Source organism: Schistocerca serialis, chromosome 7 (assembly GCF_023864345.2).
Source record: "Schistocerca serialis cubense isolate TAMUIC-IGC-003099 chromosome 7, iqSchSeri2.2, whole genome shotgun sequence".
Taxonomy (NCBI): domain Eukaryota; kingdom Metazoa; phylum Arthropoda; class Insecta; order Orthoptera; family Acrididae; genus Schistocerca; species Schistocerca serialis.
The window spans coordinates 420642706-420667554 of NC_064644.1; the positions used below are offsets into that span (position 1 = coordinate 420642706).

Below are 24849 nucleotides of genomic sequence, written 5' to 3' on the forward strand. Positions count from 1 at the left end.
TTCCTTATCGCATAATTAACTCTCTTTAGAAGAAGCATGAACAATTCTGGTGACATTCTAAGATAGATAAAATTATTTCAGCAAGGATGCTGAGCAACCGAGCTGACGTCTTTTCTTCATCCAGTCACGAATAGAAACACGTTTCTTATTTTTTTCTTATGCAATGATTCCACACAACAAGCTGTGACTCCAAAACAGCTCGTGCCAAAACTTTCATTTCAGACACGACTCAGGAACCCACAAAACGACGAAACTGAAGTGTGTACTGCTTTCGCCGTGTCTACAGACAAACATGAAACGATTTGCGTGCAAAAAACAAAAAAAAAAAAACGAAAAAAAAAATAGTTCAAATGGCTCTGAGCACAATGGGACTTAACTTCTAAGGTCATCAGTCCCCTAGAACGTAGAACTACTTAAACCAAAGTAACCTAAGAACATCACACACATCCATGCCCGAGGCAGGATTCGAACCTGCAACCGTAGCGTAGCGGTCGCGCGGTTGCAGACTGTAGTGCCTACAACCGCTCGACCACCCCGGCCAGCATTTGCGTGCAACTCATTCCACGCAACGAGTGGCGCAACCAAGTGTCGTCGTGTAAACTAGGCTTAAAGGTCAAGGCTGGTAGCGACTAAGGAAACTGTGACGGCACAGATATACGTCCTTGTGTATTATCACTCCTGTGGCAGTATCATGGTACCATTTTTTAACAGCGCAATGCTCGTGCGCACACGGCATGTGTATCTATGAACTGTCTGTGTGAAACAGAAGTATTTCTGTGGCCAGCAAGATCACCAGATCTATTCTATCGCTATCGCTTGCGCCTTTGTCCCGCATTGTGCGCGGGGTTAAATCGGACTTTGCATATTAATGTGAAGGGGTGGCTCGATGCCCTTCCTACTGCCACCCCGTACCCCCCCCCCCCCCCCCCAGAACGGAATCAGAGTACCCCATCTGTCTGCACCCAGTGTAAATCATGGAAAAGTGCGGATGTGTTTCAAGTGTCTGTGAGTCGTGTAACTGAGATGGTACATGGGGACCAGCCCAGTATTCACCTAGAGGGATGTGGAAAACAGCCTAAAAACCACATCCAGGCTGGCCGGCACACCGGCCCTCGTCGTTAATCCGGCGGGCGGATTCGACCCGAGACCGGCGCGCCTACCCGAGTCCAGGAAGCAGCGCATTAGCGCTCTCTGCTAACCTGGCGGGTTAAGATCAGCAGATCTGTCCCCGATAAAACATGTGTGGGTCCAGCTCGGACGTCAGTTCCGTCCCATTCCCAGTATCCACGTTGTTAAGTAACAGTTACAACAATTTTGGGCCGGCTTGCCTCAAGAAAGGGTGCAACGACTTCATGGCACCCTTCCCAACCGAATCAGTGTCATGCATCCAGGCCAGAGGTATGCAACGTCATACTAACAAACGGGCCCAAACTGCCCTCTTCTTTGTGAATTCCACTCGTTTGGTAGTCATTGAAACAACTTCGAATGCTCTCTCAAAACGCGAAGTTCCATTCCGTCTTCTCCTCCTCTTCTGGATGATTCACTTTTTTGTCAGACGGTCTAGCTGGTAAGCCACTACAAACAACACTGAAACGCCATTTCTGAATGAGAACAACGGTGCGTAATCTTCCCTTATACACAGAATGTAGATGACATTGCGCCTGTTTTTTGCGGCTGCCCTGAAATTGATAATCATTTACGTTTCAAAGTACTAAATTTGCTGCAAGTCAATTTGATGTTTGTTCCAGTTCGCCTTGATTGTGTTGCAATTTTCGTGGCCGACGGAATATTTCGCAGGTTTAGTAGCACCTGCCTTGTGCCTGCATATTCTTCCTTGTATCAACATCAATTTGGGTGTGTTAAGTGTGCTCTTAGATACTGAAATTTATACATTTTGTTAAAAGTTCATTCTCCTGTAAACAGAGGAGTCTGGTCTTGCTCAGACCAACTACATCTACGTGATTACTCTGCTATTCACAATAAAGTGCGTGGCAGAGGGGTCAATGAACCACCTTCAAGCTGTCTCTCCACCGTTCCACTCTCGAACGGCACGCGGGAAAACGAGCACTTAAATTTTTTTATGGGAGCCCTGATTTCTTTTATTTTATCTTGATGATCATTTCTCCCTATGTAGGTGGGTGCCAACAGAATGTTTTCGCAATCGGAGGAGAAAACTGGTGATTGAAATTTCTTGAGAAGATCCTGTCGCAACGAAAAACGCCTTTGTTTTAATGATTGCCACTCCAATTCACGTATCATGTCTGTGACACTATCTCCCCTATTTCGCGATAATACAAAACGAGCTGCCCTTCCTTGTAGTTTTTCGATGTCGTCCGTCAGTCCCACCTGATGCGGATCCCACACCGCACAGCAATACTCCAGAATAGGGCGAGCAAGCGTGGTGTAAGCAGTCTCTTTGGTAGACCTGTTGCACCTTCTAAGTGTTCTGCCGATGTATCGCAGTCTTTGGTTTGCTCTACCCAGTTTAGGTTCCAGTTTAGGTTATTTGTAATTGTAATCCCTAAGTATTTAGTTGAATTTACAGCCTTCAGATTTGTGTGACTTACTGCGTAATCGAAATTTAGCTGGTTCCTTTTAGTACTCATGTGAACAACTTCACACTTTTCCTTATTCAGGATCAATTGCCACTTATCGCACCTTGCAGATATCTTATCTAAATCATTCTGCAAGTCGTTTTGATCATCTGATGACTTTACAAGACGGTAAATGACAGCATCATTTGCAAACAATCTAAGACGTCTACTCAGATTGTCTCCTATGTCGTTAATATAGACGATCCTATCACCGGTATTCGGTCTTCCTTTCAATAATCTGGAAGTCGTTTCTTTACCTGTTGCATGCAAACTTCTGACGTATTTCGCATCCTCGTCCTGGCTCAGTAATACAATGTCCTTTGCATAGTTTACTTGCCAGTAAAGTCATTTAAAGTTTCCAGAAGGTTTCATCATCTGAAGACGTCACAAAATCCGAAGATAACATTGTTATTGTACAATAAATAAAGTGTGGCACAACGGGGTAATCGGGTTAGTGCGAAACGGTAGGTAAAGTAAGGAAAAAGGATATTTCAATGACGCAAGTACTTTCCTAACAGCCTGTGTACACAGAATTGTATGAAGAATACATTCAGTGACGTGTACGAGACATTTATGTAAATCTAGCCGAGTACCTGGCGTCGTTTTGGGCACGTATTTGAATGCAATCTTCTACTAGTCCATCTCCTCCTTCCTTCTCTCTCTCTCTCTCTCCCTCTCTCTCTCCCTCTCTACATTTCCTCCTCCCCCTCTCTCCATCCATTTTCTCCTCTCCCCTCTCTCCTTCAACCTCTCCTTCAACCTGTTTTTGTCCATCACCTCATCCTTCCCATTGCAGTCACCTCCATTTCCCTCCCTCTGTCCATCTGCTCCTCCCCCTACGTGTGTTCAACTCCTCCTTACCCCTCTCCATGTCTCCTTCTCCACCACCATTCTCTGTCCATCATCCTTACTCCAATATTAGCATGGTGGATCGAACCTGTACAGTATTTCTTTCCAGACAGCAAGTAATATATGTACCAAGTTTGGTTGAAATCGATCCATGGACTTATGAGGAGCTTTTCAACCGCGACTTCGCCCCTGTATGTATAAGTTTCGCATATATTTAATGTATGTCACACATGTTTGTAGACATATTTTACTTGTATTTCTAGCGAATTGCGCCCTGCAGTATCGTTTTCACACACTTCAAAGATTATGACGCCGTATTTCCTGAACCATGTGTCGTACAGCGATATAATTTTGCAGGTACATTCAGTGGTACACGTGGAAGCAGTCTACAAAAGATGTTGCTAATAGAATTAGCAGTAAAAATAAATTAAAAAGTAAAAATGAAAAAATAAAACTAAATTAAAACGTCATGCATGATGCGGCCGTCTTTCACGCATGTAAGTGTTTATGACATCATATCCCTTTAACTATACGTCATACAGTGTTATAATTTTGTAAGTACATTTAGTGGCATACGAGGTGCGACAATAAAGTAATGCGACGGATGTGAAAAAAATGTTGCTTACCGTTTTAGTCAAGTTTAGTATTGTCTCCCTCAAAGTACTTCCCTTCTGATTGCACACAATTTTTCCAGCGCTTCTGCCATTGATGGTAACATTTCTGGAACTTATCTTCTGTAATATCCCCCAAGATCCTCGTCACAGTTTTTTGGACCTCTTGTGTTGTCTGAATATGGTGTCCCTTGAGCGCCGTTTTGACTCTTGGAAATAGAAAAAAGTCGCACGGAGCGATATCTGGTGAATAAGGTGGCTGTAGTAGTACTAAAATTTGTTTTGAGGTTAAAAATTGCTGTACTGACAGAGCAGTATGGGTTGGCGCATTATCGTGATGCATATCTTCAGTTATTATTAGACGAACTGTTTCTCGAGTGATGTTCAGTTCTTCTGCAATCATTTTCACAGATAATCTTCGATCAAATCATACGAGTTCACACACCCTAGTCCACTGCGGTCTTCATTTTCAGCATTCGTTCTGCGTTCACTAAACATTTTATACCAACGGAAAACTTGAGATCTTGACATAACCTCCTCTCCAAAAGCCTTCTGAAGCTTACCGGAAGTTGTCGTCGCGTTTTCACCCAATTTAATACAAAAAGAAATGGCATACTGTTGAAGAATATTATGCGGTTCGATTTCCGCGACAAGAGACACAAACACGTGTTAACTTATTACAGCACAACTCACGACTAAGCAGTTGCATCGATGTGCTGCTTGGACCAGAAGCAGCTTATAGACCAAGGTCAAAGATATTGTGCCTATGCAAGTCTGCAAGGCTGCCACGTCTTGCAAAGAAAATCAGTCTCATTACTGTATTGTCACACCTTGTATGTGGATACTACCTGCAAAATGTGTCTCGATTCGAGTTAGTGATGAACAAGCAATAAATTAAAACGTCATGCCTGATGTGGCAGTCTACTGCACGAACCACGAAAATATAGCTAGCAATAAACTGTTTTCCTTTCATCGTTTTGTAGGAGTTGCCATACACAAAAAAATTGGTAAAGTTTTGAAAATATGTACGAAGTTCGTTGCTAGTCATTAATTGCTCTCATTCTCAAATACTGGATGAATAAAGTCTGAGTATTTGCGCCTTGTGGGCTACATTACTTTTTCACCCCCCACCCCCATCTATGGTAGGTAGGTGGTTCGTATCCCACAGCGTTTCTTTCCAGACAGTACGCGATATGTGAACCAAGTTGGGCTGAAAACTATCCAGTAGCTTTGGAAGAAATGTCGTACATATGTAGATACACTGCTGATCATTAAAAATGATGCACCACGAAGATGACGTGCTACAGACGCGAAATTTAACCGACAGGAAGAAGAAGCTTTTCAGAGCATTAACACAAGGTTGGCGCCGGTGGCGACACCTACAACGTGCTGACATGAGAAAAGTTTCCAACCGATCTCTCACACACAAAGGGCAGTTGACCGGCGTTGCCTGGTGAAACGTTGTTGTGATGCCTCGGTAAGGAGGAGAAATGCTTACCATCCGTTTCTGACTTTGATAAAGGTCGGATTGTAGCCTATGGCGATTGCGGTTTATCGTCTCGCGACATTGCTGCTCGCGTTGGTCGAGATCCAATGACTGTTAGCAGAATATGGAATTGGTGGGTTCAGGAGTGTAATACGGAACGCCGTGCTAGAGCCCAACGGCCTCGTATCACTAGCAGTCGAGATGACAGGAATCTTATCCGCATGGCTGTAACGGATCGTGCAGCCGCATATTGATCCCTGAGTCAACATATGGGGACGTTTGCAAGAAAACAACCATCTGCACGAACAGTTCGACGACGTTTGCAGCAGCATGGACTATCAGCTCTGAGACCTTGGCTGCGGTTACCCTTGACGCTGCATCACAGACAGGAGCGCCTGCGATGGTGTACTCAACGACGAACCTTGGTGCACGAATTACAAAACGTCATATTTTCGGATGAATCCAGGTTCTGTTTACAGCATCATGATGGTCGCATCCTTGTTTGGGGACATCACGGAGAATTCACATTGGAAGCGTGCATTCGTCATCGCCATACTGGCTTATCACCAGGCGTGATGGTATGGGGTGCCATTGGCTACACTTCTCGGTCAACTCTTGTACGCATTGACGGCACTTGGAACAGTGGACGTTACATTTCAGATGTGTCACGACCCGTGGCTCTACCTTTCATTCGATCCCTGTGAAAACACTTCAGCAGGATAATGCGCGACCGCTTGCTGCAGGTTATGTACGGGCCTTTCTGGATACAGAAAATGTTCGACTGCTGCCCTGGCCAGCACATTCTCCAGATCTCTCTCCAACTGAATACGTCTGGTCAATGGTGGCCGAGCAACTGGCTCGTCACAATACGCCAGTCACTACTCTTGATGAACTGTGGTACCGCGCATGGGCAGCTGTACCTGTACACCCCATCCAAGCTCTGTTTGACTCAATGCCCAGGTGTATCAAGTCCGTTATTACGGCCAGAGGTGGTTGTTCTGGGTACAGATTTCTCAGGATCTATGCACCCAAATTGCGTGAAAATGTAATCACATGTCAGTTCTAGTATATTTGTACAATGAATACCTGTTTATCGTCTGCATTTCTTCTTGGAGTAGCAATTTTAATGGCCAGTAGTGTATATTTTTATACTATGTGTGACGTAGATATATGGATTAAATGAATATTTGCAATTTAAAATGATAATTTATTGCCCGTAAAAATAGAGGTCTAGCAGTTGTAATTAGTTTGTTCAGACACTCCTTTTGGGATCTGGGTGCCCCGCAGACAAAGCAATTCATTCAGTCGGCCGCAATGCAAACTGGCGCAACGACCTGAACGAGCCTAATAGCTGCCCGCTTTGTTTGCAGACGCAAATCATGGCCGAAACCCGAGACGGCCGCCCGCTCTGCCGTCCGCTGAGCTGTCGCCGTCTGCGCATGCGCCAGCCAGCTCCCACACCAGGGCTGCCACCATCACAGCCACTGCGCCTACTACTGTAAAGCAGATGTGGCTCAAATTCAAAGAAATAGTGTCGGCAGCAACTGAGACATTTATACCAAATAAATTAACAAACGACGGAGCTGATCCTCCTTGGTACACAAAACGGGTCAGCACACTGTCGCAGAAACAAAGAAAACAACATGACAAATTTTCAACAGACGCAAAATCTCGGAAATTGGCGATCTTTTACAGAAGCTTGAAAATTAGAGCGGACGTCATTGCGAGATGCTCATAACAGATTCCACAACGACACTTTGTCTCGAAATCTGGCAGAAAATCCTGTGATTCTGGTGGTATGTTAAGTATGCTAACGGCAAGACACAATCAATGCCTTCTCTGTGCGATAGCAATGGAGATACTATCGAAGACGCTGGCGCCAGAGCATAGTTGCTAAACACAGTCTTCCGAAATTCCTTCACCAAGAAGAAGAAGTTCAAATGTTTCAAATAGCTCAGAGCACTATGTGACTTAACTTCTGAGGTCATCAGTCCCCTAGAACTTAGATCTACATAAACCTAACTAACCTAATGACATCACACACATCCATGCCCGAGGCAGGATTCGAACCTGCGACCGTAGCAGTCGCGCGGTTCCGGACCGAAGCGCCTAGAACCGCTCGGCCACCACGGCCGGCCGAAGACGAAGTAAATGCTCCAGATTTCGAACCAAGAACAGCTGTCAACATGAGCAGCGTAGAAATAGATATTCTTGGAGTAGTGACTCAACATAAATCGTTTAAGAAAAGGAAGTCATCCGACCTACATTTTTTTTCAGTTAGGTTCCTTTCAGAGTATGCTGATACAATAGCTCCATACTTAATCGTATATAACCATTCGATCGACAAAAGATCCGTACCCAAAGACTGGAAAGTTGCACAGGTCACACCAATATTCAAGAGCGGTAGTAGGAGTGATCCACTGAATTACAGGGCCATATCATTAACGTCGATATGCGGCAGAATTTTGGAACATATATTGTGTTCGAACATTATGAATCACCTTGAAGGAAACCGTCTACTGACACACAAAAAATGGTCCAAATGGCTCTGAGCACTATGGGACTTAACATCTATGGTCATCAGTCCCCTAGAACTTAGAACTACTTAAACCTAACTAACCGAAGGACAGCACACAACACCCAGCCATCACGAGGCAGAGAAAATCCCTGACCCCGCCGGGAATCGAACCCGGGAATACTGACACACAGTCAATACGGATTTAGAAAACATCGTTCTTGTGAAACACAACTAGCTCTTTACTCGCACGAAGTGTTGAGAGCTATTGACAAGGACTTTTAAGCTGATAGCGTATTCCTGGATATCTGGAAGGCTTTAGGCACTGTACTACACAAGCGGCTTGTAGTGTAATTGCGTGCTTATGGAATTTCGTCTCAGTTATGTGACTGGGTTCGTGATTTCGTGTCAGAGAGGTCACAGTTGGTAGTAATTGACGGAGTAGACCGAAAAAAGGTCATAAAGGGCAGCACGTTTTGTACTACCGCGAAGTAGAGTAGAGCGTGTATCTGAAATCATACATGATTTGGTATGGACGTCATTAAAACAAAGGTGTATTTTGTTGCGGCGGAATCTTTTAACGAAATTTCAATCACCATCTTTCTCTTCCGAATGCGAAAACATTTTGTTGACGCCGAACTACTTAGGGAGAAACGATCATAATAATAAAGTAAGGGAAATCAGAGCTCGCGCGGACAGATATAGGTGTTCGATTTTTCCAAGCGCTGTACGAGGTGGGAATAATAGAGAATTGTGAAGGTAGTTCGATGAATCCTCTGCCAGACACTTAAACGTGATTTACAGAGTATCTGTGTAGTTGTAGATATAGTATAACCATACGCGCTCTGAGAAGGCTCTCGATGCCGTTATCGAGCGAGCTGGCGTAGGGGCAATACACTGGACGGATATTCTGGTGGACGGCGGTCAAATCCCTGTCCAGCAATACAGTTTTATTTCTCGTGACATTCATAACTTGTTTACGCGAATGCCGGTATCGTTCCTCTGAAATGGTACTGCAGTATTTCCTTCCGAAACCCATGCTTGTGCTGTATCGCTAATGACCTCGTCGTTGACGGAGTGTTAAATGCTGATCTGCCTTTTGTCCTTGCCGAAATAGTCGACAGAAATAGCTAGGTAGATAGAAATCCAACGGCGTCGAGCAGTATCAATCGCTTTCTGGTAGCTGCCAACAAAAGCTACCTGAGTACGCTAGCACTATACTGAATACGTCGATACCAACAAAAGCAGAAATGATACGCAGAGATAACATTCAGTTTAATTGTTAAACATAGTTTGTGTCAGTACACAATATTGTAATAAATACAGGGTGAGGCAGCTAAGCCGGCCGGAGTGGCCGAGCGGTTCAGGGGCTACAGTCTAGAACCGCGCGACCGCTACGGTCGTAGGTTCGAATCCTGCCTCATGCATGGATGTGTGTGATGTCCTTAGGTTAGTTAGATTTAAGTAGTTCTAAGTTCTAGGGGACTGATGACCTCAGAAGTTAAGTTCCATAGTGCTCAGAGCCATTTGAACCATTTTTTTGAGGCAGCGAAGTCATAACGCCCCTTGTATCTCCCCAACCATAATAGATACAAAGAAGCCGTTTGGACAGTGAACTGCAGGGACAGGGGCTTCTTGAATACATCACAATTCATGTTTGTGCTTTTTTTTATTACAGAGATATGAGTTCATCTTTGGTTTTTTTAAATGGAACCCGATGTTAAATTTTAGCGTAACGTGATGGGCTTAAGAAGACGGTTTCAAATATGTGTATTTCATAATATTTTGGCGAATAGTTTTTGAGGCACATATATGTTCCCGTATCGTGTTCGTCCTTCGAAGCGGCGTTGTCCAATGCGACCTTTCCTGTTGACCACTGAGGAACTTAACAGGGAAGGCGTTGTTTTCCTGCTTCTCGATAACGCCACAAGGTGACGCACGAGGCAGCTGGAGAGAAGGGTGTAAATGTCCTCCTGGGGCAATGAGACATCGCATTTCGTCACAGTTTCTTGGAGCAGACATGTACAACAACGAAGAAAAGCTAGATATGCTTCTAGTGTATGGTGAAAGCAGAAGAAACGCTGTTAGAGCAATAAAGCGATATGGAGAGCTGTATCCTGTTTGTGGTCGTCCTACGCGCCAGCTTCTTGCACGTATTTGCAAGAAACTACTTGAATCGGCATCATGGAACACCATACAGAGGACAAGACAGAAAACTGCAACTGGCGAGGTACATGAAGAGGGCGTTCTAGCGTTGGCGCATAACGACCCTACTGTTTCGTCGCGACTTATCGCTTCGGAATGTGGTATAAGTCAGAGAAGTGTTCTACGCATATTGCACCGGCATAGATTTCACCCGTTTCAACTGTCATTACATCAAGCATCTCCGGTGTGGATTTCGAACGGCGCCAGGAATTTTGCCGGTTTGCTCTGCAGCGCCTACAAGATGATCCAATGTTTTTTCAACGGGTGCTTTTTACTGATGAACCGACTTTCACCAACAAAGGTAATGTGAAATTGCATAATATGCATTACTGGTCAATAGAGAACCCACATTGGCTCGACATGTACAGCATCAGCAACCTTGGAGTGTTACGTGTGGTGCCGCATCGTCGGAAATGTCATTGTGGGGCCGCACGTTATTCCGGGTATACTAAATGGCAATAACTATGCACAGTTCCTGCGAAACGTGCTGCCTATTTTGCTGGAAGAGGTACCACTAACTACGCGTCAGTGGATGTGGTTCCAACATGATGGCTGTCCTGTTCATTCTTCCCATGTGGCTACAGAGCTGTTAAATGAAAAGTTGCCGGATTGTTGGATAGGACGACGTGCTGGAGTGAACTGACCAGCCCGGTCTCCTGATTTGACCCCTGTTGATTTTTTTGTGTGGGGAGCAATCAAACAAAGTATATGCTCAAAAGCCAACTACGCCAGACGATATGAAGCAACGTATCACTGAAGCGTAAGCTGATATCTCACTGACACCCACGCAGCCGTTCACAAACCATTCGAACGGCGACTACAAACGTGCATTGCAGCAGAGGGAAAGCATTTTGATCACATGCTTCAGTAAAGTTTTGTATCATGTACAGTATGTATTTTGCACCTTTGTGAGTATTTGTTTCGTATTGTGATCAAAAGTAAATATTTTCAAATAATCAACAAATACGTACGAAATAATTGTGACCAATAAGGGCCTCGTTACATTTGTATTTATTTTACTTGAATATGTATTAACATCTTTTAGAATTTTAATACTATATGTTGTCTACTATTTTGGTATCACAGTTGTCAAATAACTAAATAATATTTGGGCAACATCATCAGTTAATTTTTACGCAAAATATCGCAGTATGTATTACTATTGTCGGGTAAATGGGCATGTTTGTATAAGGACGGACTCGCGACGTTTACCATGTACTCTACACAACAGGAAAGGTCGCATTGGACAACGCCGCTTCGAAGGACGAACACGATACCAGAACATATCTGTGTCTCAAAAACTATTCGCCTAAATTTTATGACATACACACATTTGAAACCGTCTTTTTAAGCCCATCATGTAACGCTAAAATTTAACATAGGTTTCCATTTAAAAAACCAAAGATGGCCTCATATCTCTGTAATAAAAACAGGACAAACATGAAATGCGATGTATTCAAGTAGCCCCTGTTCCTGCAATACACTGTCCAAACGGCACCTTTGTATCTACACTCCTGGAAATGGAAAAAAGAACACATTGACACCGGTGTGTCAGACCCACCATACTTGCTCCGGACACTGCGAGAGGGCTGTACAAGCAATGATCACACGCACGGCACAGCGGACACACCAGGAACCGCGGTGTTGGCCGTCGAATGGCGCTAGCTGCGCAGCATTTGTGCACCGCCGCCGTCAGTGTCAGCCAGTTTGCCGTGGCATACGGAGCTCCATCGCAGTCTTTAACACTGGTAGCATGCCGCGACAGCGTGGACGTGAACCGTATGTGCAGTTGATGGACTTTGAGCGAGGGCGTATAGTGGGCATGCGGGAGGCCGGGTGGACGTACCGCCGAATTGTTCAACACGTGGGGCGTGAGGTCTCCACAGTACATCGATGTTGTCGCCAGTGGTCGGCGGAAGGTGCACGTGCCCGTAGACCTGGGACCGGACCGCAGCGACGCACGGATGCACGCCAAGACCGTAGGATCCTACGCAGTGCCGTAGGGGACCGCACCGCCACTTCCCAGCAAATTAGGGACACTGTTGCTCCTGGGGTATCGGCGAGGACCATTCGCAACCGTCTCCATGGAGCTGGGCTACGGTCCCGCACACCGTTAGGCCGTCTTCCGCTCACGCCCCAATATCGTGCAGCCCGCCTCCAGTGGTGTCGCGACAGGCGTGAATGGAGGGACGAATGGAGACGTGTCGTCTTCAGCGATGAGAGTCGCTTGTGCCTTGGTGCCAATGATGGTCGTATGCGTGTTTGGCGCCGTGCAGGTGAGCGCCACAATCAGGACTGCATACGACTGAGGCACACAGGGCCAACACCCGGCATCATGGTGTGGGGAGCGATCTCCTACACTGGCCGTACACCACTGGTGATCGTCGAGGGGACACTGAATAGTGCACGGTACATCCAAACCGTCATCGAACCCATCGTTCTACCATTCCTAGTCCGGCAAGGGAACTTGCTGTTCCAACAGGACAATGCACGTCCGCATGTATCCCGTGCCACCCAACGTGCTCTAGAAGGTGTAAGTCAACTACCCTGGCCAGCAAGATCTCCGGATCTGTCCCCCATTGAGCATGTTTGGGACTGGATGAAGCGTCGTCTCACGCGGTCTGCACGTCCAGCACGAACGCTGGTCCAACTGAGGCGCCAGGTGGAAAGGGCATGGCAAGCCGTTCCACAGGACTACATCCAGCATCTCTACGATCGTCTCCATGGGAGAATAGCAGCCTGCATTGCTGCGAAAGGTGGATATACACTGTACTAGTGCCGACATTGTGCATGCTCTGTTGCCTGTGTCTATGTGCCTGTGGTTCTGTCAGTGTGATCATGTGATGTATCTGACCCCAGGAATGTGTCAATAAAGTTTCCCCTTCCTGGGACAATGAATTCACGGTGTTCTTATTTCAATTTCCAGGAGTGTATTACGGTTGGGGAGATACAACGGGTGTTATGACTTAGCTGCCTCAAACTGTATACTCTGAAATCGGGATCTGTACCGTACATGTACAGACAACCAGGTGAATACAACTGGGTGATTGATTCAAGAGAAAGAGGTTCACGGACTGAGCAAGTCAATAACGCGTTGGTCACCTCTGGCCGTTATGCAAGCAGTTATTCAGATTGTCACTTATTGATAGAGTTGTTGGATGCCCTCCTGATGGATATCGTGCCACATTCTGTCCAATTGGCGGGTTAGAGCGTCAAAATTCCGAGCTAGCTGAACGGCGCTGCCCATAATGCTCAATTGGGGGGATATCCGGTGACCTTGCTGGCCAAGACAGAGTTTGGCAACAACGAAGACAAGCAGTAGAGACTCTCGCCGTGTGCAGGCGGGCATTACGTTGAGGAAATGTAAGCCCAGAATGGCTTGCCATTAAGGGCAACACGACGGAGCGCAGAATATCGTTGACGTATCGTTGTACTGTAAGGGTGCCGCAGCTGTCAGCCAAAGGGGTCTTCCTATGGAAACAGTTGGCGCTCGAGACCATCACTGCCCGTCGTCTGGCCGTATAGCGGGGGACACTCGCCTTGGTATCCCACAATTCTCCGGGGCGTCTCCAGTCACTTCTTCGACCTGTCCTCTCTTTGACTGGAGTAGAGGTTTTTTTTTTTTTTTGTGGAGGAGACCAAACAGCGTGGTCATCGGTCTCATAGGGATGGACGGGGAAGGAAGTCGGCCGTGCACTTTCAAAGGAACCACCCGGCATTTGCCTGGAGCGATTTAGGGAAATCACGGAAAACCTAAATCAGGATGGCCGGACGCGGGATTGAACCGTCGTCCTCCCGAATGCGAGTCCACTGCGCCACCTCGCCCGGTGGATTAGAGTTGTCTTCAATAATTTCTTTATGTATGGGTCGACAGCCTCCATGGATTGTCAAAATTATGGAACCATTTTAACTACCGTAGGCTGCCAGGTTTACTCTTATAACGCACCATGCATATTGATTACCTTACTGGCCAGTTTCCGCCTTAGGCCTTCTTCAAATGTATGATATTGGTGCTGCGTGTGCCGCATTTTTAAAAGAGTAGAATTGACAGCCTACAGTACACACAATGGTTCCATCATAAACGAGGGCCGTTTGAAAAGTCCGTGCAAAAATAAAAACTACTTACGTGTTTGGGGTGAACCTTTCTTATTTTTCGACGTAGTCTCCTTTTAGACTAAAACACTTCGTCCAAAGCTGTTGATCCCTTCCGAATAATAGGAACAGTCTAAGTCTGCAAAATACACTACTGGCCATTAAAATTGCTACACCACGAAGACGACGTGCTACAGACACGAAATTTAACCGACAGGAAGAAGATGCTGTGATATGCAAATGATTAGCTTTTGAGAGCATTCACACAAGGTTGGGCCGTGCGGTTCTGGGCGCAAGAGTCTGGAGCCGAGCGACCGCTACGGTCGCAGGTTCGAATCCTGCCTCGGGCATGGATGTGTGTGATGTCCTTAGGTTAGTTAGGTTAAATTAGTTCTAAGTTCTAGGCGACATGATCTCAGAAGTTAAGTCCCATAGTGCTCAGAGCCATTTGAGCCATTTTTTATCTGGCCGGATTCTGCGGAAACAACAAATAATCCTGAGTAAATAACAAGCATCAAAATCGATTCAGAGATTAGTGACCACAGCGTCGTCGTAACGAGATTGAATATTGTAATCCCCAAATCCTCGAAAAATAAGCGTGAAATATACCTATTCAAATAAACAGATAAAAATTCACTTGACGCCTACCTGAGAGACAATCTCAACTCTTTCCAAATTACACTATTGGCCATTAAAATTGCTACACCACGAAGATGACGTGCTACAGGCGCGAAATTTAATCGACAGGAAGAAGATGGTGTGATATGCAAATGATTAGCTTTTCAGAGCATTCACACAAGGTTGGCGCCGGTGGCGACACCTACAACGTGCTGACATGAGGAAACATTCCAACCGATTTCTCATACACAAACAGTAGTTGACCAGCGTTGCCTGGAGAAACGTTGTTCTGATGCCTCGTGTAAGGAGCAGAAATGCGTACCATCACGTTTCTGACTTTGATTAAGGTCGGATTGTAGCCTATCGCGATTGCGGTTTATCGTATCGCGACTTTGCTGCTCGCTTTGGTCGAGTTCCAATGACTGTTAGCAGAATACGGAATCGGTGGGCTCAGGAGGGTAATACGGAACGCCGTGCTGAATCCCAACGGCCTCGTATCACTACCAGTCGAGATGACAGGCATCTTATCCGCATGGCTGTAACGGATCGTGCAGCCACGTCTCGATCCCTGAGTCAACAGATGTGGACGTTTGCAAGACAACAACCATCTGCACGAACAGTTCGACGACGTTTGCACCAGCATGGACTACCAGCTCGGAGACCACGGCTGCGGTTAACCTTGACGCTGCATCAAGGAGCAGCCTGCGATGGTGTACTCAACGGCGAACCTGGGTGCACGAATGGCAAAAAGTCATTTTTTCGGATGAATCCAGGTTCTGTTTACAGCATCATGACGGTTCCATCCGTGTTTGGCGACATCGCGGTGAACGAACATTGAAAGCGTGTACTCGTCATCGCCCTACTTACGTATCACCCGGCGTGATGGTATGGGGTGCCACTGGTTACACGTCTCGGTCACCTCTTGTTGGCATTGACGGCACTTTGAACAGTGGACGTTACATTCCAGATATGTTACGACCCGTGGCTCTACCCTTCATTCGATCCCTGTGAAACCCTACATTTCAGCAGGATAATACACGACCGCATGTTGCAGGTCCTGTATGGGCGTTTCTGGATACAGAAAATGTTCGACTGCTGCCCTGGCCAGCACATTCTCCAGATCTCTCCCCAATTAAAACTTCTGGTCAATGGTGGCCGAGCAACTGGCTCGTCACAATACGCCAGTCACTACTGTTGATGAACTGTGGTATCGTGTTGAAGCTGCATGGGCAGCTGTACCTGTATACGCCATCCAAGCTCTGTTTGACTCAATTCCCAGGCGTATCAAGACCGTTATTACGGCCAGAGGTGATTGTTCTGAGTACTGATTTCTCAGCATCTATGCACCCAAATTGCGTGAAAATGTAATCACATGTCAGTTCTAGTATAATATATTTGTCCAATGAATACCCGTTCATCATCTGCATTTCTTCTTGGTGTAGCAATTTTAATGGCCAGTAGTGCAGTTATTAGTTGCTCCAATCATCTCCTCGTTTGAATAAAATCTTTTCCCGCCAGCCATTTCTACAAATTGGGGAACAAATAGTAGTCCTAGGGAACCAAGTCTGGAGAATAGGGGGGATGCGAAACGAGTTGGAATCCTATTTCCATTAATTTTGCGACCACAACTGCTGAGATGTGTGCGCGTGCATTGTCGTGATGGAAAAGGACTTTTTTGCGGTCCAATTGCCGGCGTTTTTCTTGAAGTTCGGTTTTCAAACGGTCCAGTAACGATGACTATTATGCATCTGTAATAGTTTTACCCTTTTCTGGATAGTCGATGAGGATTATCCCTTGCGAATCCCAAAAGACAGTCGCCAGAACCTTTCCAGGCAAAGGAATGGGCTTTGCCTTTTTTGGTGCAGATTCTGCCTTGGTAAACCATTGTTTAGATTGTTGTTTGGTCTCAGGAGTATAGTAATGTATCCATGTTTCATTAACAGTGACGAAACGACGCTTAAAGTCCTGTGGATTCTACCTGAACAGTTGCAAGCAATCCTTGCAACACTTCACACGATTCCGCTTAGGGCCAAGCGTGAGCAGCCACGGAACTCATCTTGCGGATAGCTTTCTCATGTCCAAATGTTTATGCAAAATATTATGTACCCGTTCATTCGAGATGCCCACAGCACTAGCAATCTCATGCACCTTTATTCTTCTGTCACCCATCACCATGTCATGGATTTTATCAATGATTTCTGGAGTCGTAACCTCCACAAGGCGACCACAACGTTCAGCATCACTTGTTGCCAATATGGCCACTCCGAAAATTTTGAAACCACTTACAAACTTCTGGTAAACCTTCCGGGATGTAAGGTCGTGGTCCATGAAACTCTTCGGCTCCTAACGTTTCGTCCAGAGCTGCGCTGTATAACTTCAGAGGGGTGTTTCTCCTCCGGTGAGTCTTGCCGAGTCGGCAAGAGTCACCGGAGGAGAAACACCCCTCTGAAGATGTGCAGCGCAGCTCTGGACGAAACGTTAGGAGCTGCAGAGTTTCATGGAACACGACCTTACATCCCGGAAGGTTTACCAGAAGATATGTCATCCGGTCTTGAAAGCTTTCATACGCTTATAAACTGTTGTAATCGAAGGTGCAGCGTCATGTAATGTTTGTCAAGCTTCTCTTTTGTCTCCTGAGGCGTTTTTCCTTTCATAAAGTAATGTTTGATCACCACACGAAATTCTTTGTCGTCCATTTTTGGACAATCACTCGACTTCCTTGATTCACACGAATCCCAAACAGAAAGAAATAGACCAATATGGCTGACTCTTGATGTGCGTTCTTTCCAAAGTTGCTATTACATGACCTCGATACGCGCCGGTGGTGCCATCTCTCGGACTTTGCACGGACTTTTCAAACGCCTCTCGTAGTCTTCCAGTGATGAGCCCCGTTTCTACGTGAGCCCCGAGGACCAGCTAAGGCGTATCTGAAGACGCCCCATTCGCTGGTGGGACACCAAACTGACTGTCGGCCGGCAGACTCTCGACCATCAGGAGAAATCGTCTGCGATGCCATTTCATTTCGTAGCAGGACCCATTTGGTTGTCATTCGCGACACTCCTACAGCACAGTACTACGTCGACGATCCACGCCCCGTTTTGTTGCCCTTCATGACAAGCCATCCTGAGCTTACATTTCAGCAAGATAACGGCCACCCGCACGTGGCGAGACTTTCTACTGCTTGTCTTCGTGCTTGGAGCATTATGGGCAGGGCTCTTCAGCCATCTCGGGATTTTGAAGATCTAACGCGTCGATTGGATAGAATCTGGCACGATATCCCTTAGGAATACATTCAACAACTCTATCAATCAATGCCAAGCAGAATAACTACTTGCATAAGGCCCACAGGTGAACGAACGTGGTAGTGTCTGTTCCCGAAAGAACAGATACCATTGATGACAGTGCAGCTTCTCTAGAATGAAATGATAATTAAATCGACACCCTAGCTGCAAACAGGCGTTGATATACATCATTGGGGCATTGGGAACATGTTGAAAATGTCTGCCCCGACCGGGACTCGAACCCGGGATCTCCTGCTTACATGGCACACGCTCTATCCATTTTATTTTTTTTTAATCTCATTTTGTTCGCTTTTGTTCGTTGCATCTGCTCGGGGCGGATGTTGTAAGACATCCGTTAAAGTTCGTTGTTGATCGATTAACTCGGCTTTTTTTATTACAGGGGGCAGCTAACCCTCTCACCGAACACGCTGAAATACCGTGCCGGCGTCCAGGTGAGCCACGGAGGGCACAGACGACAGCGCGCCTGCGGGGACTTATCCCTTGCACACTCCCCGTGAGACCCACATTCCCAACAGCTCCACACCACCACATTCGTAGCGCGCCTAATAGATGCTTGCCCATCACACTCATTACTCGTGGCAGATTAATCTACCAAGTCCCGTACGAGTTGGGGCATAGCCTGTGCGTTCACACAAGAAGGTCAATGGCCGGGTAGCCATATTGTAACTGTATATGATTGTAGTACCTGTTCCCGAAAGAACAGATACCATTGATGACAGTGCAGCTTCTCTAGAATGAAATGATAATTAAATCGACACCGTACCTGCTAACAAGCGTTTATATACATCATTGGGGACATGTTGAAAATGTGTCCCCCGACCGGGCTCGAACCCGGGATCTCCAGCTTATGGGCAAACATCTATTAGGCACACTACGAATATAGTGGTGTGGACATGTTGGGAATGTGGGTCTCACGGGGAGCGTGCAAGGGATAAGTCCCTGCAGGCCCCCTATCCTCTGTGCCCACGGTGGCTCAGATGGATAGAGCGTCTGCCATTTAAGCAGGAGATTCTGGGTTCGAGTCCCGGTCGGGGCACACATTTTCAAAATGTCCCCAATGATGTATATCAACGTTTGTTTGCAGCTAGGGTGTCGATTTAATTATCATTTCAACGCATTATTGGCTAGCTTAATTCGTGATGCTCTTTCTGTAGAAGATATCATCCAACTTTTCTGAAATTGCAATCATTTGTTTGTGAGTACATGTACTTATCTAGCGATTACCGTCCCATAATTCCTTCGTTGTGCCCTATTTTTCTTTAGAGTGTAATAAATAGAATGAAAGAGAAGACAGGAGCAATAATGATCAACAGAGGAGTGCGACAAGGGTGGTGCCTTTCACCTGCTGTATTCAGTACACACTTTGACGACACTGTTAGTGGAAACGGGAAGTCAAACAAGGAGTCTGGTTAGTATCAGGACGTACACCTATAAATACTCTGCAATTGCCTATGGCCAAGTAACTCTTCAAAAGACAGAAAATGATTTCCATTTTGCAATACATCACCTAAATCAAACATCTAAAGCTGTCACCTAAAATTTTCAGGAAAAAAACCTCAGTAATGGCCTTCAAAGTGAAATTTGCTCTAAGCCCTTAAATAGCGCTAGATGAACAAGCAATATCACAGATACATTTTCAGCTGTTAGGCTGTCATAGTAGCTATGAATACGAAATTGACGTCACCAATATATTAAATAAGTTTCAAATGATATATGACACAATACATAGAACACTGGGTGACATGACAAACAACGGGACGAAGACAACATTTTAGAAATTAGTTGCTACCTTTACCGTAGCATGTAACATGTGGAAGCTAATTTTGGACAGTAACTAAGAAAGATAAAAGTAGAATACAGTTGACAGAAATAAAACTTTTAAGGAAAGTAGAAGGCTCTACCCTCAGAGAAGAAACACCAGTACAAAACAACATCGTGAGTTTATTTTGGGGGAGGAGAGCAAACAGCGAGGTCATCGGGCTCATCGGATTAGGGAAGGACGTTGAAGGAAGTCGGCCGTGCCCTGTCAAAGGAACCACCCCGGCATTTGCCTGGAGCGATGTAGGGAAATCACGGAAAACCTAAATCAGGAGGGCCGGACGCGGGATTGAACCGTCGTCCTCCGGAATGCGAGTCCACTGTGCTAACCACGGCGCCACCTCGCTTGGTCAATATTGTGAGTGAACATAATAAACAGAGTGAACATTAATAAAACCGATAAACTGCAAGGACGGATTCCTGGAAAAAGGTCCTTTGAGCATGTGTCCGGTAATGCACCATTGCCACGGTAGACGAAAGAAAGTTGTTCTGGCCACGTGCCGTGTTTGTAGCCCACAGCTGACGATTATGCAGACTGATGATGGCAATTCTGGTAAAGCCTTCTTCTCGGTAAAGAGGACTAATGACGGAATCCCAGAATTGTAATGCTCTGGTGCAAAAATCAACAAAATCCATCCCGTAAAGGGAAATCAGGTGCTGATAATCCTTGCAATCCTTGTTCGTGAAAGGACTAGTAGCGCTTGTCAAGCAGGATACACATAATCATACTTTGGCTTACACCATGTTGGAGGGCCAATTGCCAGGAGCTTGTACTGGGGTTCGTTTCAATATTCTGCAGAACCCGATCCTCCATATCTGGGGAGCACTCAGTCCGCCGCCTCCCTGCACGTTCGTCTGCCTGAAAGTACCCACTCCGTCTTCAGGCCACGAGTGGCCTACTGGGACCATCCGACCGCCGTGTCATCCTCAGGGGAGAATGCGTATAGGAGGGGCATGGGGTCAGCACACCGCTCTCCCGGTCATTATGATGGTATTCTTGACCGAAACCTCTACTATTCGCTCCAGTAGCTCCTCAATTGGCATCACGAGGCTAATTGCGCCCCGAAAAATGGCAACAGCGCATGGCGGCTGGATGGTCGCCCATCCAAGCGCCGACCACGCCCAACAGCGCTTAACTCCGAAAGTACCCACGACCACACAAACTCCAAAGAAACGGCTTGAAATGTGCGTGATGTGGCTGGTGTCTGTGAGGGTAACTGTTCTGGTACAACCGTGCTGCCTCTCGATCGTTTCCGTCTGCTTGCCGTACACAAATACCATCTCGGCTTGTTCCCGACATGAATACCGGGCAATTCTGCTGTTTACCGTACGCTGCGTCAATCACAAACCCGCAATACACGGCACGTCATCCGAGGAACTTTCATCAGTCAGCTCCGTCTACCGTGGCAACGATGCATATCCACACAAATGTCCATAGGACCTTGTCCCCTCCATTTCCAGACAGCAATCCGTCCGTGCATAAATGAATGAAATAGAGACAGGATGTATAAACTGGAAACAATATATCAACAGAAAAGACAAAGACAAGTTAATTAAGCAGCTAATCAATTATAAACGAGTAGGAATAAGAGACGTAGGACGATCGATGGTGATGATGTTTGGTTTGTTGTGCGCCCAACTGCGCGGTTATCAGCGCCCGTACAAATTCCCAACCTTTGCTCAGTCCAGTCTCGCCACTTTCATGAATGATCATAAAAAGATGAGGGCAACACAGACACCCAGTCATTTCGAGGGGGTGAAAATCCAACCCGAGACCCCATTCTCGGGAAGCGAGAACGCGACCGCGAGACCACAAGCTGCCGACGGGCACAAACGAGGAATAGATCGGCTCAGTGAAGAAGTGGGCTGCAAGCCTGCTCTGCGAAGTGAAGAAGAAGAAGAAAAGAAGAAGAAGTAATTTCTGTTTTTGAATGTCAAGTTCCATATTCATTGCTATTGCTATTTCGATCATTCTACATTTCTACATCTACATTTATACTCCGCAAGCCACCCAAAGGTGTGTGGCGGAGGGCATTTTACGTGCCACTGTCATTACCTCCCTTTCCTGTTCCAGTCGCGTATGGTTCGCGGGAAGAACGACTGTCTGAAAGCCTCCGTGCGCGCTCTAATCTCTCTTATTTTACATTCGTGATCTCCTCGGGAGGTGTAAGTAGGAGGAAGCAATATATTCGATACCTCATCCAGAAACGCACACTCTCGAAACCTGGCGAGCAATCTACACCGCGATGCAGAGCGCCTCTCTTGCAGAGTCTGCCACTTGAGTTTATTAAACATCTCCGTAACGCTATCACGGTTACCAAATAACCCTGTGACGAAACGCGCCGCTCTTCTTTGGATCTTCTCTATCTCCTCCGTCAAACCGATCTGGTACGGATCCCACACTGATGAGCAATACTCAAGTATAGGTCGAACGAGAGTTTTGTAAGCCACCTCCTTTGTTGATGGACTACATTTTCTAAGCACTCTCCCAATGAATCTCAACCTGGTACCCGCCTTACCAACAATTAATTTTATATGATCATTCCACTTCAAATCGTTCCGCACGCATACTCCCAGATATTTTACAGAAGTAACTGCTACCAGTGTTTGTTCCGCTATCATATAATCATACAATAAAGGATCCATCTTTCTATGTATTCGCAATACATTCCATGTTATTACGCGCGAACTGAGATAGAATATAGCTGTAAATACGATCGCTACTCTGAACTTCAAAGGAGTGACCTATACAGCAGAGAGATGTCCACAAACCCGCGACGAAATTTCAACAATAATACGTGTATAATCCTTCTCTCGTACTGGATCGCTTGACTGTTAGATTACGAACTACAAATGGCTCTGAGCTCTATGGGACTTAACTTCTGAGGTCATCAGTCCCCTAGAACTACTTAAACCTAACCGAAGGACATCACACACATCCAAGCCCGAGGCAGGATTCGAACCTGCGAACGTAGCGGTCGCGCGGTTCCAGACTGAAGCGCCTAGAACCGCTCGGTCACACCGGCCGGCACGAACTACATCTGTTGCAGTTTTCTGCAGTTCAGCCAACAACCAGCGGTGACTGTAAATCCCAAGAAGCACTGAAATATCTTGCTGATTATGCAGCATTTAAATGCACGCATATTCACAGTTCCTTGTGTCCACTCTGAGAGAAACTTTTTCCTGACGCAGATTACATCACCGGTAATGACTGGATCTCCGTAGTCTCCAGAGGTGGACTCACTTCTCCTTCAACAGACTGGTTCAATAAAATAAAAGAGTTTGAAGTGATACTTTGCAGTTTTCATGGGCGACGTGTAGCTAAGTGTGACGGACTGACGCAAAAGTTAATTTCTATAGTAACCTCAAAGATTCCCGAAATGCATCACAAAGTAATTTCTCTTTCTGTAGAGATAAGAACCTTCATTAGAGTAAGGCATCTGAAGACAAAAGCTGAAACAGGAAACATAAAAAACTTGCCGTGGAGAAAAATCTTCAGTGGATTGCGTCGTCATCTTCCTGAACCACAGTGAGTATTCATGAAAAGAGTAAGATGGTCTAACTCTTAATATTAAACCTTTGAAGATGGCTGTTATTATGACATACAAGTGTTTATCTATTATTATTTTAGATTTAAGTGATGCTTAATAATAAGCGGCAGCATTTAACAGCACACAATTCAGGACGCTGGTGTTAAAAACTCTGGCGGTGGAACAGTACCACCGATGACTTAATACGCTTTAGCCAACAGCAGCGCGACCCACGGAGTGGCAATCTGATAGTTTGCAGTTGCCTTGGGAACGACCTGCCACGGCAACCCGTTTGCGAACTTGTGGCCAGTACGCCAGCACTGTGCACGTTGCAGAACATGCATTCACGTCTGTGGTGACCACACACCCAGTTAAGAACCGTGTCACGCCTTATGTAATGTCCAGGGAACCATAAAAAACGCGGTGTCAGTTTTTTTCGTTTAATTTTTGTCTTTGAATAAAAGTCACAGTTTTTTTCGTCTCAGGAAGTATTTCTTTCAGTTATCTTCTGTACAATATTTCAGTTACACTCTGTACTATACTGTAATAGTTCTTTCTACGTATGGTCCAAGTTTCTTCGAGCTAGGTAACTTGGCAGTGAAATACACTCCTGGAAATTGAAATAAGAACACCGTGAATTCATTGTCCCAGGAAGGGGAAACTTTATTGACACATTCCTGGGGTCAGATACATCACATGATCACACTGACAGAACCACAGGCACATAGACACAGGCAACAGAGCATGCACAATGTCGGCACTAGTACTGTGTATATCCACCTTTCGCAGCAATGCAGGCTGCTATTCTCCCATGGAGACGATCGTAGAGATGCTGGATGTAGTCCTGTGGAACGGCTTGCCATGCCATTTCCACCTGGCGCCTCAGCTGGACCAGCGTTCGTGCTGGACGTGCAGACCGCGTGAGACGACGCTTCATCCAGTCCCAAACATGCTCAATGGGGGACAGATCCGGAGATCTTGCTGGCCAGGGTAGTTGACTTACACCTTCTAGAGCACGTTGGGTGGCACGGGATACATGCGGACGTGCATTGTCCTGTTGGAACAGCAAGTTCCCTTGCCGGTCTAGGAATGGTAGAACGATGGGTTCGATGACGGTTTGGATGTACCGTGCACTATTCAGTGTCCCCTCGACGATCACCAGTGGTGTACGGCCAGTGTAGGAGATCGCTCCCCACACCATGATGCCGGGTGTTGGCCCTGTGTGCCTC

General features: G+C 46.1%; 1 protein-coding gene and 1 non-coding gene across 7 annotated transcripts in view; one reads left to right on the top strand and one right to left on the bottom strand.

Annotated features, from left to right (window-relative positions):
• LOC126412747 (glycine receptor subunit alpha-4) overlaps nt 1-24849 on the bottom strand; it is a 589024-nt gene that overhangs the window by 91476 nt on the left and 472699 nt on the right. The window lies entirely within an intron of this gene.
• Nucleotides 19234-19308, top strand: Trnak-uuu (transfer RNA lysine (anticodon UUU)). Its single transcript has one exon. It is a non-coding gene; the product is annotated as a tRNA-Lys (tRNA).